At 41.0% G+C, this 13,819-nt stretch overlaps 4 non-coding genes across 4 annotated transcripts; 1 reads left to right on the plus strand and 3 right to left on the minus strand.

The window, feature by feature from the left end:
* Positions 1-2,784: 2,784 nt before the first annotated feature.
* On the minus strand, positions 2,785-2,856 carry trnat-cgu (transfer RNA threonine (anticodon CGU)). Its single transcript has one exon. It is a non-coding gene; the product is annotated as a tRNA-Thr (tRNA).
* A 2,672-nt stretch (positions 2,857-5,528) lies between these two features.
* Positions 5,529-5,601, minus strand: trnak-uuu (transfer RNA lysine (anticodon UUU)). The gene has a single exon. It is a non-coding gene; the product is annotated as a tRNA-Lys (tRNA).
* A 1,318-nt stretch (positions 5,602-6,919) lies between these two features.
* On the minus strand, positions 6,920-6,991 carry trnaa-cgc (transfer RNA alanine (anticodon CGC)). Its single transcript has one exon. It is a non-coding gene; the product is annotated as a tRNA-Ala (tRNA).
* A 5,793-nt stretch (positions 6,992-12,784) lies between these two features.
* On the plus strand, positions 12,785-12,878 carry trnai-uau (transfer RNA isoleucine (anticodon UAU)). Its single transcript has 2 exons — positions 12,785-12,822; positions 12,843-12,878. It is a non-coding gene; the product is annotated as a tRNA-Ile (tRNA).
* Positions 12,879-13,819: the final 941 nt, after the last annotated feature.

Below are 13,819 nucleotides of genomic sequence, written 5' to 3' on the forward strand. Positions count from 1 at the left end.
GCTCCAAGGAAACTTAGACTCGCACATGGAGTTTTATCTTTGAATGGAGGGTGGGAGAATTCATTTATACTCTCGTTGCTCATTAGCTAAATTATTTTAAAAATATGACACAGATTTGTTCAAGAAACTTGTAATCGCCTTAAAGAGAGTCTTCTTGAAGATGTGCACCAGCTAGCTCTCCACTGTCAATTGACAGGACTTTAGAAGAAACTGTTCTCATACAACCAACATACAAATTACACATCTTAAGTCACATGAAGAGAAATCCTTGTACTAAATAACATAAAACTGTTGCTGCAAATTATCACCAAGCTGTTTTATGTGTCTGACCACCTCTCTCCTACTTTGCAGAGAGCACAATTCTTTCTGTTTCTTCATCGCTATTTTACTGTCTCTTTCCCCCACGTGGAGATGGATCCACAGCAGAAACTTTTGGTCCGTTCCTGTTACTCTGTCCGATTGAAAGAGCTGTATTAAAGGCACTCCCATCTCTGCAGGAAAGTTATTGCTGCTCTCAACACAATATACTGCAGCCAAATGTGATAGCGATACTGTCACTGCCTGTGGGCCACGTATTCCTGCTGTCAGCCTATTATGTCATGTCCATCCACACCCAGAAACATTACTGCTGTAGCACAAGAGTTATACAGGCGCAGTCAATAGAGCATGAATCTCTTAATCTCAGAACTGTGGGTTCAGCCCCCACATTGGGTCCCTCTGTGTCAATTTGATCCCCCCAATCCTCCTAGCAGGACCTGATGGCGTAACAGTGATACCCAGTGCCTTATATGACCTTTGCGTAATTCAGCTTTCTTTCCACTTGATTCAGATTTTGATCTGAAATCATCGGCCAAACAAGAGTTTGTCTAAACAGAGGGAGATCTGCTCACAAGCAAGTATTAAACACTTCAGCATTTACTGTTCGAATACCACACTTTGTCAAAACACTGCCGCTTCTTAAGCTAATAAGTAATGGTTTTTGAGCACGCATTGTATTGTTAATGCTTATATTAAAAAAGCATACATTCACATAATGGAATTTGGACTGAACAAAGTAGTCCAGCCCCTTTACAACATTACATACCCACTGATTAAAGCTTAAAACTACAGCAGCAGGAGTAACAATAATGGCAACAACATGTTTGGAGTTCGGCATTTCATTTATTCTTCGGATATATCGTATCGGAATGAACTGCCCGAGATAAAAGAGCAATTGCGGCTTCAGATCGTTTTTACAGAGCATTACGTTGTTCTGTTCATACTGACTATACGCTTTAAATTTGTCATTTACTGCAAGCGTTGCTTTTCCAGGCTTTTCGGAAATTCCTCGCATTTGAGCCAGCACTAAAATATTTCATTCCCGTCGCTGAATACATCGTGGAAACGGTATTTGCAACGGAATGCTGTCACACATGAAACCTTTTTGTTATTCGGTTCTGAAGTTTGAAAATGTAAATAAAACGGGGGTCACTTCATAGGCTTGAAAGAAGTCCAAGCAGCATAAAAACCCGCGAATTCTCACAAAGGCTGCACCTTTCTTCTGCTGCTTTTATAAATCAGCCTTAAACATTTGAATGCATACCTTACTGCTGCTAATCACATTCACGTGTTTACGAAGCTTTTTTCTGTCAGTTATGTTTTTGCTAAGTAGTTTCTCCGTTTTCCTCGTACTGTGATTGTCAGCGAGCACAACAAGACTGAAACAGTGTAAAGGCAGGTAAAAAAGACAGGGTAAAACGCCTGACTGTCGGGAGTGGGATTTGAACCCGTGCCTCTATTTGGAGAGCGAAACACAAAGCTTAAAAGACACGAATCTGTGAATTTGCTGTTTTAAAACGCTCGACTATCCTGAAGAAATGGGTGCTGATTGCACCAGTTGCATCCGATTTTCCGTAACTTTAGGACGATTGATACGACTGGACGAACAAAATTTGTGGCGTTTAGCATGACATGGAAAACGGTACCGGAGCATTCGGGTCCGGACTACCAGACTCAGAAACAGTTTTTACCCCCGCACTATCAAACTATTAAACTCCCAGCCTCTCTCACTCTCACCTATGATCTGAACCTCACAGTGCCTTCTTTCTTACCAAAAACCCAAACACACATTGAAAATCTACCTCTACCATACATGTCAAAAGCTCACTCCCCATAATTTCTATCCCTTTATTTCATTCTTTTGATGCATGTTTTTGCACATAACCTGTTACCTTTTTGTTGTTTTGCACACTGCCTGTTGTTGTTTTTTGCACATCGGCTGTTGTCTCTGTCTTTCTTTTGTAATACAATTGTATTGTTGTTGTGTTGTTGTGTTTTTTTCTTTGTACTACTTATGTCCGAGAGCTAGCTAAATAGCATTTCGTTATACCATATACCTGTGTATAAGTATAATGACAATAAACTTGAACTTGAACTTGACATAGTCTTGCAGGCAGTATATTATTTTATCGTTTACTCGTTTAAAAAAACACGGTCTTCTCGTTCCTAAGTCAGATTTTTAGTGCTTTCGAACGTTACTTCCAACCTGGACTGACAGCTCACCCGATCTGTTTGTGATCAGACCATGGAGTGGGGGGCTGTACCAAGCGCACGTTCCTTCCCAATGCTGAGGTGATCATTCGGAAGATGGGTGTGAAGAGAAACAAGCTTTGTCGACTAAAAAACAAGGCAGGATATGCAAGAATACTAATCACTGGCGACAGTTATGCTCTCTTACTATTGAGACTCCTACATTGCGAGTTTTTGAAGACTTTGAAACTAAAGGAAAGCAGTGACAAGTGAAACAGGCACAGGTGGGGATTGAGCCCACGATCTTCGGTTTACGAGACCGACGCCTTACCACTTGGCCACCGCGCCTTCAAACAAACAGGGGAATAATGTTGTTCAAATTATTTTTTTTCTGAATCTGGTTTACATCGCCTGGAGGCAGCAACAACAATAAAAGGGATACTTAACAAGGAGATACGCAGTAGCAGTGCGACTCCAACAGATGCTCCTGAAGAGACTGGAGGTTTAAGCCAGCTCCTTAGAGCGCTCGGCCGCGTTACTCTCAACAGCGGCTCTTCAGCTCTTGTTGTTTGACCTAGTGGTTTTATAACGCGTGGAAACGACCGCAACTTCGTTTTCTGAGATGCTTTCTCTCACGTGGTGAAATCTCGACCTCTTTGGCATCTCTGGCTATAGTTCTTCAGTAGAGCAGGCTTTCACACCTCTGCTTATAGTGCCCTTGAAGTCATTTTATTTTTACAGGAAGACGCATTCCCTAACGATCTCTCCTGTTTTAGAAATGCTTCATAAGTCGTGTTTGATTCAACGGACAAACAGTATACTAATTGTACAATGCAGATCTATGCGGCATTCGTACTGGATTTGACTGGGATTCTGAAATACTTCTTGCAAAGGTATTCAGACTTTCTAGAACCTATATTACAACCACAGACCTGAAACTCCCTAGCTTCCAATCTCTGATGTTGCTGTCCTTAAACTCGGACGTGATGTTCTGCAGACGTGTGCATAATGTCCTGTTTTCTTACAGTGTAGACATTTTGCTGTTCACGCTCCGCATTCATCTGCTTTGTGCGTTGTTAGTCCGCACCTGTAACATGTAATGTCAGCCGTCCCCTGTTCTTCTATATCTCTAGCATGACTGCGTCCTGCTGCTCGGCTTTTGTTTGTAAAGTTTGAGCGAGCGCCCCGTTCAGTGTCACTTTGTCACTGTGGTCAGAAAGCATTCTTGATTCTGCTTGAGCTGCTTCATGAATTCTAGCGACTTTAAGAGCTCTTTCTAAAGTCAGCCCTTCCTCCTGCAGCTCCGAGGTTCAGTAGAAGCGGTGGAAAAAGCTGGGCATAAGCAAAGCTTCTCGGCGCGGTTGCCATATCTTCCATGGCGCAAGCTAAACGAAAAGTCCGAAAATTCAGAAGCTCGTTTCTACCAGCAAGAGAACTAAAATCTGCAGTGTTCTGCTCGCTTTGAGTCCGTCAAGCACTCATCTCTCGTCGCCATAAATGTTGTGTATCTTAATAAAGAGACGTTTTTATATTATTTTAACTATTTTATTAACTACACAGATCACGCCCTTACACCTTATATTCCCGCCTTCTACTCTCTCGTTCTGTTGTCTCACGATGTCTACTCACAATACTACATTTAGCATGACTTCTTGTTGCAGTTGAGCTCAAAGCTGGAGATGATCTCCATATTCTACCGCAGTAACTAGTCCGAAACGTAGTATACAGTACACACTTTTTAAGTAAAGTCAGGTTGTTAAAAAAATAAACCAGCGCCCTGTCACAGAAACGTACCCCAGTCTCCCGCACAACAAGCGGGGGTACTCAGCACTATACTAACGAGGAGCGCTTGTCTGCAGCTGAGCGTCAGCTCTGTTTACTGTCAGCAGTCATTTCCTCATTTCCAAAGACTTTTTCACCTGCTCTCAGCTTTTAAAGACGATCATAAACGCTCAAGAAGTAATTCATGTCAGTTTGAAGTCTGTTTCTGTTGTCTCAGCTCTTGATAAAGAAAAGCCGTGCGTGGGAGACTCCCTCTCTGAAGAAGTTTGCCGTCACCCTGCGAGGGAGAAGAGCCATCAATCACCGAGGCAACCACTGAGACAGTTAACATTGAACACGTGAAATGCGAGATGTTGTGATTTTTTTCCCGCTTAAGGCTTCTATCGTTTCTACTCTAACGAGAAAGACCTCTTTATTAGAAGTGAGATTTTAACAAACGTCTCCAGGGGTAACTGCGATCTGAACGCAATGCCTTAGACCACCAGCCATCTTGCCTGTGGTACTTATAATGAAGTATATATTTTATTTCTACTCGTTGATAAGAAAAGTGAAATCATGTAATTAGGGATATGTCCTTTTTTCATGGGGAAAACTAGCCCGAGCAAATGTAAAGTTTAGAGCAGCGCTTAATAAAAATGATCAGAACCCGAAAGCCTTCTTATGCGGATCAGTATATTCCGATACCACTGGTTCTGCAGAAGAAATAAGAAAAGCCGAACTCAAAGCAGAAATGTGTTGCCATTACGGGTACTCTGTCTGCAGCTGCTTTAATATCTACTCACACCGTGTTGCCATTAAGGCTACCTAGTTAAAAACAAAACTTATCGTCACCTTTTTGAACGTGATTATTAGACACCCGTTAAATCTCAACCGAGGTTTCTTGAGAGATCGTTCAGCGAGCGAGTAATAAAAAACTACTTCGCTTCCAACCTCTGCTGTCGCTGTGAACTCGGACGTGATGTTCTGCAGATGTGCAGTGTGCCTTTCCTCTTGTCGTATTCAAGAGTACTCACTGTGTGAGCTCCTCACTGCGTGTCCTGTACTCTACTGTGATTTCAATTAGATTATCTATGTGGAGTGTAGTAACATGATCTACTTGAACATTTTCGGTTTGTGAAATGAAACACTAAAGAAAATACAAGCAATGGACATTTAAAATAACCACAGTAAAGCTAGAAGAGTGAAAGATAAAAGACTATTTAGAATGACATTCACAATAGACTTAAGAACAGTACAACCGCCCGAACAGGGAGTTGAACCCTGGGCCCTCAGATTAAAAGTCTGATGCTCTACCGACTGAGCTATACGGGCTCTGAAAGAAAGTCGACACTGTCGGGATCCTCGCAAGTTACGTGTCTCTTGTGCCGAAGAGCAGTCATACCTGACCCGTCTGGAATGACCACTGACAGACTTTATCCAGAAGCGACGGCACCACTCCCAGTAGAATGAGTGAGAAATACAGCATGACATGGGGAGGTAAGGGGCTCCCGCAATTAATCTTTCCTCACATTACTGATTTTTTCAATAGCATTTTGACCTTTTTTCACATTCAGATTTTTTTTCACATTTAATACAATCTTTTAATCAACAACATTAAAAAGAAAACAAATGGAACATTTTTTGGAACAATAATTAAAAAAAAACTTTCAATGCCTTGGTTGTATATGTGTGCACACCCTTTATAAAGGGAGTTGCAACAGTGCTGAAATTTAAAGAGCATTTCTGTAGAGAAAACAGCATTTTTTCTGCCTTGATGTTAAGCTTAGGGAGCCTGTCTTTTAGAAATTCTATTTCTTAACACCTTGCACAGCCTCCTGACAGACTAACAAATATTTTTTGGAGAAATTGGCTCACACACCGGAAGACACTAACGTTTATTTACGTTAGAGTATGTGAATAACAGTTTAACCGAAAAAGTTTGTAATTGTGATTTTGTTAAAATTCAATAAATCGTCTATCAACAGTAAGAAATTATTAAGAAATTGTTTTATTTCATAAACTATAAGACAATTAAGAGAGTTTATAGGTCATATCCGTCGCTTATGTTCTTTTAACTCTAGCGTTCAGGATCCAAACCCAGGTGCGGACGGTTGTGTTTCTTGAATCTCTTGTAATCATCAAAAGTCGATGTGTAGTCCTTCAGTACTTTCTCGAGTTGTGCCATGGATATTTTATTCGATCAATACTTGTCATGCTCTTTTGCATTTACCTAAACAAACGGAAAAAGTTCAAAGTGTGTTTATGGCTGTGCTTCACATCTAGACGAGAGCATTTGTAACAGTACAGGACACGCAGTGAGGAGTTCGTGAAGCTTTCAGTTTAGTGCGGAGTTCAGAAGGAGGATTCGCTCGCTGAATGATCTCTCAAGAAATCCCGGGTGAGATTCAACAGGTGTTTTCTGCAACAGTCACGACAAGTGTGAAGCAATCTCTGGATTTCCTGAATTTGAACTAAATTACTAGTTCAAATAATTTAGGATTTAACAGAACTAAATGAGGTACATTTAAAACAGCAGCGCAACTCTGCGGCACGTCGAGTTTAATTGTGTAAACCTGGCTCTCTCTGAACACGAGCAAAGAGTTCTCACTCAACAGAAGATTGCAATGTGAGTACTGTAATATAAAGCACCTGGAGATGCCAGGGATTGAACCCGGGACCTCATACATGCGAAGCATGCGCTCTACCACTGAGCTACATCCCCGATGGAAAAGGTAGTGGAACAGACTTAGAGATGTGCAGATGCTCACTGATCACAATCCACCATTCATGAAGAATGCCTGCAGTTTCCTACTTTCGCGTTTCCTCTACTACAGAGTAAATTAATGGGAATGAAGAAATAAGGAAGGAAAAATAATCGCATTGAAGCTTCAAGAGACTGGGAAAAAATTAATATATTATTTTTGTATCCAGTCACACGTGCGACGGTGGTTAATTCCCAGACGGGGGAGTGCTTTTTTTCTACCTCCTTACTCGACTGTCTTTCAATTCTGTTTTATTTGAAAGCTTTTTACATCTTTTATGTGCTCTTGATTAAACTATGCATAGAAAAACAGCACTACTGATGATTTTCATGGACCGATGCACACTTGTTCTGTACAACTCGAGTGATAAAGCCCTGTCTGCAAATGTTGTAACGCCCCAACCACAGGAATGGTAACAGGAAGGATCGTGTTCTTATTTGATAAGTCCTTTTGAGATGTCTTGTCAATGCACACAGGCGTTAGAGCTGAATAATTTACTTTTAGTGGTGTTTTTAAACAAAGATGGAACATGTTATTTCTATACCAGGAAGAAAGGAGCAGACTTTTACTTTAAGAGGCAAAAACGACACCTTATCAAAGCTAATATTAATTAAAATGACATCACAACAAAAGAGTGGAGCCTTGAGTGAATTAAAATTAGTTTTCATTGGACGTCTGTGTCTCCTTAACTTTGTAGGTGAGAGAGAGGATTGTGATTATTTGCAGGTGCTTCTCGGAAGTGCGTTGGTGCTACAGGTGCCTTCCAAATAATTAAATCGGGTTTGAATCCCAGCCAGTACAAACCCAAATCTTTTCAAGATAATCTGTGGTCCGTTAACACATCTTTTGAAACACTACAACAGGTAACACCCCGTGTGAAACATCATGAGCATCTGTTAAACCTCTCTACCTGCCCGTTCCTCAAAGAGACATGACGAGGGTCTGAAGGGACATTTTGAGCCGTAGAAACATTTTATCATTCCGTACTTTCCTGTGCAGTCAGGTCAGTTCCACTTCAACTGCGCCCGACAATGGAGGTCGTTTTGAAAACAACGAGAGTAAAGAGACACCGCACGTCTGCAGAACATCACGTCCGAGTTTAAGGACAGCAACATCAGAGATTGGAAGCTAGGGAGTTTCAGGTCTGTGGTTGTATTATAGGTTCTAGAAAGTCTGAATACCTTTGCAAGAAGTATTTCAGAATCCCAGTCAAATCCAGTACGAATGCCGCATAGATCTGCATTGTACAATTAGTATACTGTTTGTCCGTTGAATCAAACACGCCTTATAAAGCATTTCTAAAACAGGAGAGGTCGTTAGGGAATGCGTCTTCCTGTAAAAATAAAATGACTTCAAGGGCACTATAAGCAGAGGTGTGAAAGCCTGCTCTACAGAAGAACTAAAGCCAGAGATGCCAAAGAGGTCGAGATTTCACCACGTGAGAGAAAGCATCTCAGAAAACGAAGTTGCGGTCGTTTCCACGCGTTATAAAACCACTAGGTCAAACAACAAGAGCTAAAGAGCCGCTGTTGAGAGTAACGCGGCCGAGCGTTCTAAGGAGCTGACTTAAACCTCCAGTCTCTTCAGGAGCATCTGTTGGAGTCGCACTGCTACAGCGTATCTCCTTGTTAAGTATCCCTTTTATTGTTGTTGCTGCCTCCAGGCGATGTACACCACATTCAGAAAAAAATAATTTGAACAACATTATTCCCCCCTTTACTCAAAGGGACGGTGGCCAAGTGGTAACGCGTCTGTCTCGTAAACCGAAGATCGTGGGTTCAAACCCCGCCTGTGCCTGTTTCTTTTGTCACTGCTTTCCTTTAGTTTCAAAGTCTTCAAAAAAATCGCAATGTAGGAGTCTCAATAGTAAGAGAGCATAACTGTCGCCAGTGATTAGTATTCTTGCATATCCTGCCTTGTTTTTTAGTCGACAAAGCTTGTCTCTCTTCACACCCATCTTCCGAATGATCGCCTCAGCATTGGGAAGGAACGTGCGCTTGGTACAGCCCCCCACTCCATGGTCTGATCACAAACAGATCGGGTGAGCTGTCAGTCCAGGTTGGAAGTAACGTTCGAAAGCACTAAAAATCTGAGTTAGGAACGAGAAGACCGTGTTTTTTTAAACGAGTAAACGATAAAATAATATACTGCCTGCAAGACTATGTCAAGTTCAAGTTCAAGTTTATTGTCATTATACTCATACGCAGGTATATGGTATAACGAAATGCTATTTAGCTAGCTCTCGGACATAAGTAGTACAAAGAAAAAAACACAACAACAATACAATTGTATAACAAAAGAAAGACAGAGACAACAGCCGATGTGCAAAAAACAACAACAGGCAGTGTGCAAAACAACAAAAAGGTAACAGGTTATGTGCAAAAACATGCATCAAAAGAATGAAATAAAGGGATAGAAATTATGGGGAGTGAACTTTTGACATGTATGGTAGAGGTAGATTTTCAATGTGTGTTTGGGTTTTTGGTAAGAAAAAAGGCACTGTGAGATTCAGATCATAGGTGAGAGGTGAGGTCACAGTGAGAGAGGCTGGGAGTTTAATAGTTTGATAGTGCGGGGGTAAAAACTGTTTCTGAGTCTGGTAGTCCGGACCCGAATGCTACGGTACCGTTTTCCATGTCATGCTAAACGCCACAAATTGTGTTCAACCAGTCGTATCAATCGTCCTAAAGTTACGGAAAATCGGATGCAACTACTGCAATCAGCACACATTTCTTCAGGATAATCGAGCGGTTTAAAACAGCAAATTCACATATTCGTGTCTTTTAAGCTTTGTGTTTCGCTCTCCAAATAGAGGCACGGGTTCAAATCGCACTCCCGACAGTCAGGCGTTTTACCCTGTCTTTTTTACCTGCCTTTACACTGTTTCAGTCTTGTTGTGCTCGCTGACAATCACAGTACGAGGAAAACGGAGAAACTAGCAAAAACATAACGGACAGAAAAAAGCTTCGTAAACACGTGAATGTGATTAGCAGCAGTAAGGTATGCATTCAAATGTTTAAGGCTGATTTATAAAAGCAGCAGAAGAAAGGTGCAGCCTTTGTGAGAATTCGCGGGTTTTTATGCTGCTTGGACTTCTTTCAAGCCTATGAAGTGACCCCCGTTTTATTTTCATTTTCAAACTTCAGAACCGAATAACAAAAAGGTTTCATGTGTGACAGCATTCCGTTGCAAATACCGTTTCCACGATGTATTCAGCGACGGGAATGAAATATTTTAGTGCTGGCTCAAATGCGAGGAATTTCCGAAAAGCCTGGAAAAGCAACGCTTGCAGTAAATGACAAATTTAAAGCGTATAGTCAGTATGAACAGAACAACGTAATGCTCTGTAAAAACGATCTGAAGCCGCAATTACTCTTTTATCTCGGGCAGTTCATTCCGATACGATGTTTCCGCAGAATAAATGAAATGCCGAACTCCAAACATGTTGTTGCCATTATTGTTACTCCTGCTGCTGTAGTTTTAAGCTTTAATCAGTGGGTATGTAATGTTGTAAAGGGGCTGGACTACTTTGTTCAGTCCAAATTCCATTATGTGAATTTATGCTTTTTTAATATAAGCATTAACAATACAATGCGTGCTCAAAAACCATTACTTATTAGCTTAAGAAGCGGCAGTGTTTTGACAAAGTGTGGTATTCGAACAGTAAATGCTGAAGTGTTTAATACTTGCTTGTGAGCAGATCTCCCTCTGTTTAGACAAACTCTTGTTTGGCCGATGATTTCAGATCAAAATCTGAATCAAGTGGAAAGAAAGTTGAATTACGCAAAGGTCATATAAGGCACTGGGTATCACTGTTACGCCATCAGGTCCTGCTAGGAGGATTGGGGGGATCAAATTGACACAGAGGGACCCAATGTGGGGGCTGAACCCACAGTTCTGAGATTAAGAGATTCATGCTGTATTGACTACACCTATATAACTCTTGTGCTACAGCAGTAATGTTTCTGGGTGTGGATGGACATGACATAATAGGCTGACAGCAGGAACACGTGGCCCACAGGCAGTGACAGTATCGCTATCACATTTGGCTGTAGTATATTGTGTTGAGAGCAGCAATAACTTTCCTGCAGAGATGGGAGTGCCTTTAATACAGCTCTTTCAATCGGACAGAGTAACAGGAACCGACCTAAAGTTTCTGCTGTGGATCCATCTCCACGTGGGGGAAAGAGACAGTAAAATAGCGATGAAGAAACAGAAAGAATTGTGCTCTTTGCAAAGTAGGAAAGAGGTGGTCAGACACATAAAACAGCTTGGTGATAATTTGCAGCAACAGTTTTAGGTTATTTAGTACAAGGATTTCTCTTCATGTTCCTTAAGATGTGTAATTTGTATGTTGGTTGTATGAGAACAGTTTCAAGAAGACTCTCTTTAAGGCGATTACAAGTTTCTCGAACAAATCTGTGTCATATTTTTAAAATAATTTAGCTAATGAGCAACGAGAGTATAAATGAATTCTCCCACCCTCCATTCAAAGATAAAACTCCATGTGCGAGTCTAAGTTTCCTTGGAGCTAATGATGTTCGTCATTATTGGACATTCCCAGTGATATTGACTAAGGAGCTCAATTTTTACATGTTGTAGTTCAACATGTACAAAATATTCGTATCCCCTGCAAATATCGGCAAGGTCAGTGATATTCTCAACAATGTGTGCCATTGCAATTCATGCAATTCGCGCCATACTTTTTCCCAATGTATTCTGACATGCCAAGATCAGAGGGTCATATTTAAAAAACTGGTGCATTAAAATTTTTTGTACTTCAGGATTTTGATAGTCTGTTACATTGTCTTTCACACGTCGGTGTCAGAACTGTGAGACATTTTCATAATTGGGGGGGAAGGCCGTAGCAATAAGCAGAAAGTGCAATCACCTTTTCCCAGTGTAAGTCCGTGTTATGGTGAGTTTTCAAAATTGGTTTGCGATTTTCTGAAATATATTCCATACAAAAATATAATTTGGACAGTCGCTATTTATTTGGATATCCCCTTTCACTGAGGATGTCTACAGTATTCCAGCCGGATTAGTACTGATCGAAGAGAACCATCTACAGGCGAAAGGCGACATAACATCACAGCAGCAGCATTTAAGGTGGAACGAAAAACGCGAAGAAGAAGCTGGCGAATAAGAAGCCAACTTCAGCCTCGTAGCAGACCCTGGGAGGCACGCTCAAAATAATCATCTTTCCCAGTACTTCAGAGTCATATTTAGAGCGCTTTACTGCAATTTTATGTGATCGATGGAAGATGTGAAGCCATCGAGCCTGTACTGCGATTCACATTGAAATTGAAGCCATTTCTCATGCTTTCTCTCATTGTCGGGGCTGCAATTGCGTGTAAAGGAGGCGAGTTGAAAATGAAACGTGCAATCACCTTACAGAGGGTCTTCACGACGGGGTGCGTCAGCTAGTTCTCCATTATTGTCAATTTACTGGACTTCTGAAGAAACCTATCGACATCGAAAATACAAACTGCACAGCTTAAGGCACATGAAGAGATCCGTGTGCTGATTGACTCAAAAATGTCCCTACAAATAATCCGCCGGGTTGATTTACTTGTCCGACCACCTCCCTCCGTCCCTCTTTGCTGTTAGCACAATTCTTTCAGTTTCTTTTCTTGTATTTTCCTTGCTATTTTACTGTTGCTTTTCCCCATGAGGAGATGGATCCACAACCGAAACCGTTTTCACCCTTTGTTTCTGCAGCGTCAGTCTGTATGAGGCGCACAACTCGCACAGCTCCAGTGGCGCAATCGGTCAGCGCGCGGTACTTATACAGCAGTGCACAGCGGAGTCATGTCGAGGTTGTGAGTTCAAGCCTCACCTGGCGCAGTGTCTTTAGCTACTGAAAGCAACTGTCGAGTTTAGATACTCTTAGGTATTTGATGGAGATAAATTAACATCAAACGAACAAGTAAAGGTAAAGGTTTATTTCGAGTCACAATCAAAGAAGGCTCCACAGCTGAAACATTGTGTTTCCTTCTCTTTTCAGCATGGAATGTGTACCTCCAGTTGACCTGCACACAAATATATGAGAGAGGTCTACTGAGGTGAGTGGAGCACTGAAGACTTAATAAAGCTCTTGCATTAGATTCTGTTTTTGTTGTTCCCCAGATTTGTTTTTAAATGTTCTTTTTCTTTTGAAGTTGTTGCGTTTGGTTGTTTTTTTATAGTTGTTAGACAACTACAGGGATTTACCTAGGTTCCCGGAAGACTTCTCATTTTGTGTTTGTTGTGTTTTTGGGTTACAACTATTTTTTTTCTGTTAATAGGACCCCACGCATTACTGTGGGACTAGTTAACTTTAGTTCTTACATTGTACCTGAAATGACCTCAATAACTACTAGTCTGTTTCCCTTTTTTTTAAAAAAAAGGCAAAACTGATGTTTGTTTCTCCTTGTTGCTGATTGGTAGCTACAACGGGTCAGTTGCAACAAACTTGGCCTCTGAAATTTGTCAGCAGCTCTGTACTGAACCTGTTCTCAATTGCAACAAACCTAAAATAACAGCAGCTGCCCATTAGATGTTACTGAAGTAGCAGACTAAGCGGAACAATAGATTACATTGGAACTGTCCTGAATGTAGTGGAAATAATATCGTCATTAAGTAATGAACTGATGCACCACTTGTTTGAAAATTATTTTTATATTTAACTAAAATTGCTTTCCAGACACTACAATTATTCACAAGGAATTTTATCAATACATATTTTATTAATAAAAGCGTGATATCTAAATAATAAAGTTTAATGTTATCTTTAACATTAGTACTTT

The sequence above is a fragment of the Atractosteus spatula genome, unplaced genomic scaffold (assembly GCF_055471065.1).
Source record: "Atractosteus spatula isolate fAtrSpa1 unplaced genomic scaffold, fAtrSpa1.hap1 Scaffold_108, whole genome shotgun sequence".
Taxonomy (NCBI): Eukaryota; Metazoa; Chordata; class Actinopteri; order Semionotiformes; family Lepisosteidae; genus Atractosteus; species Atractosteus spatula.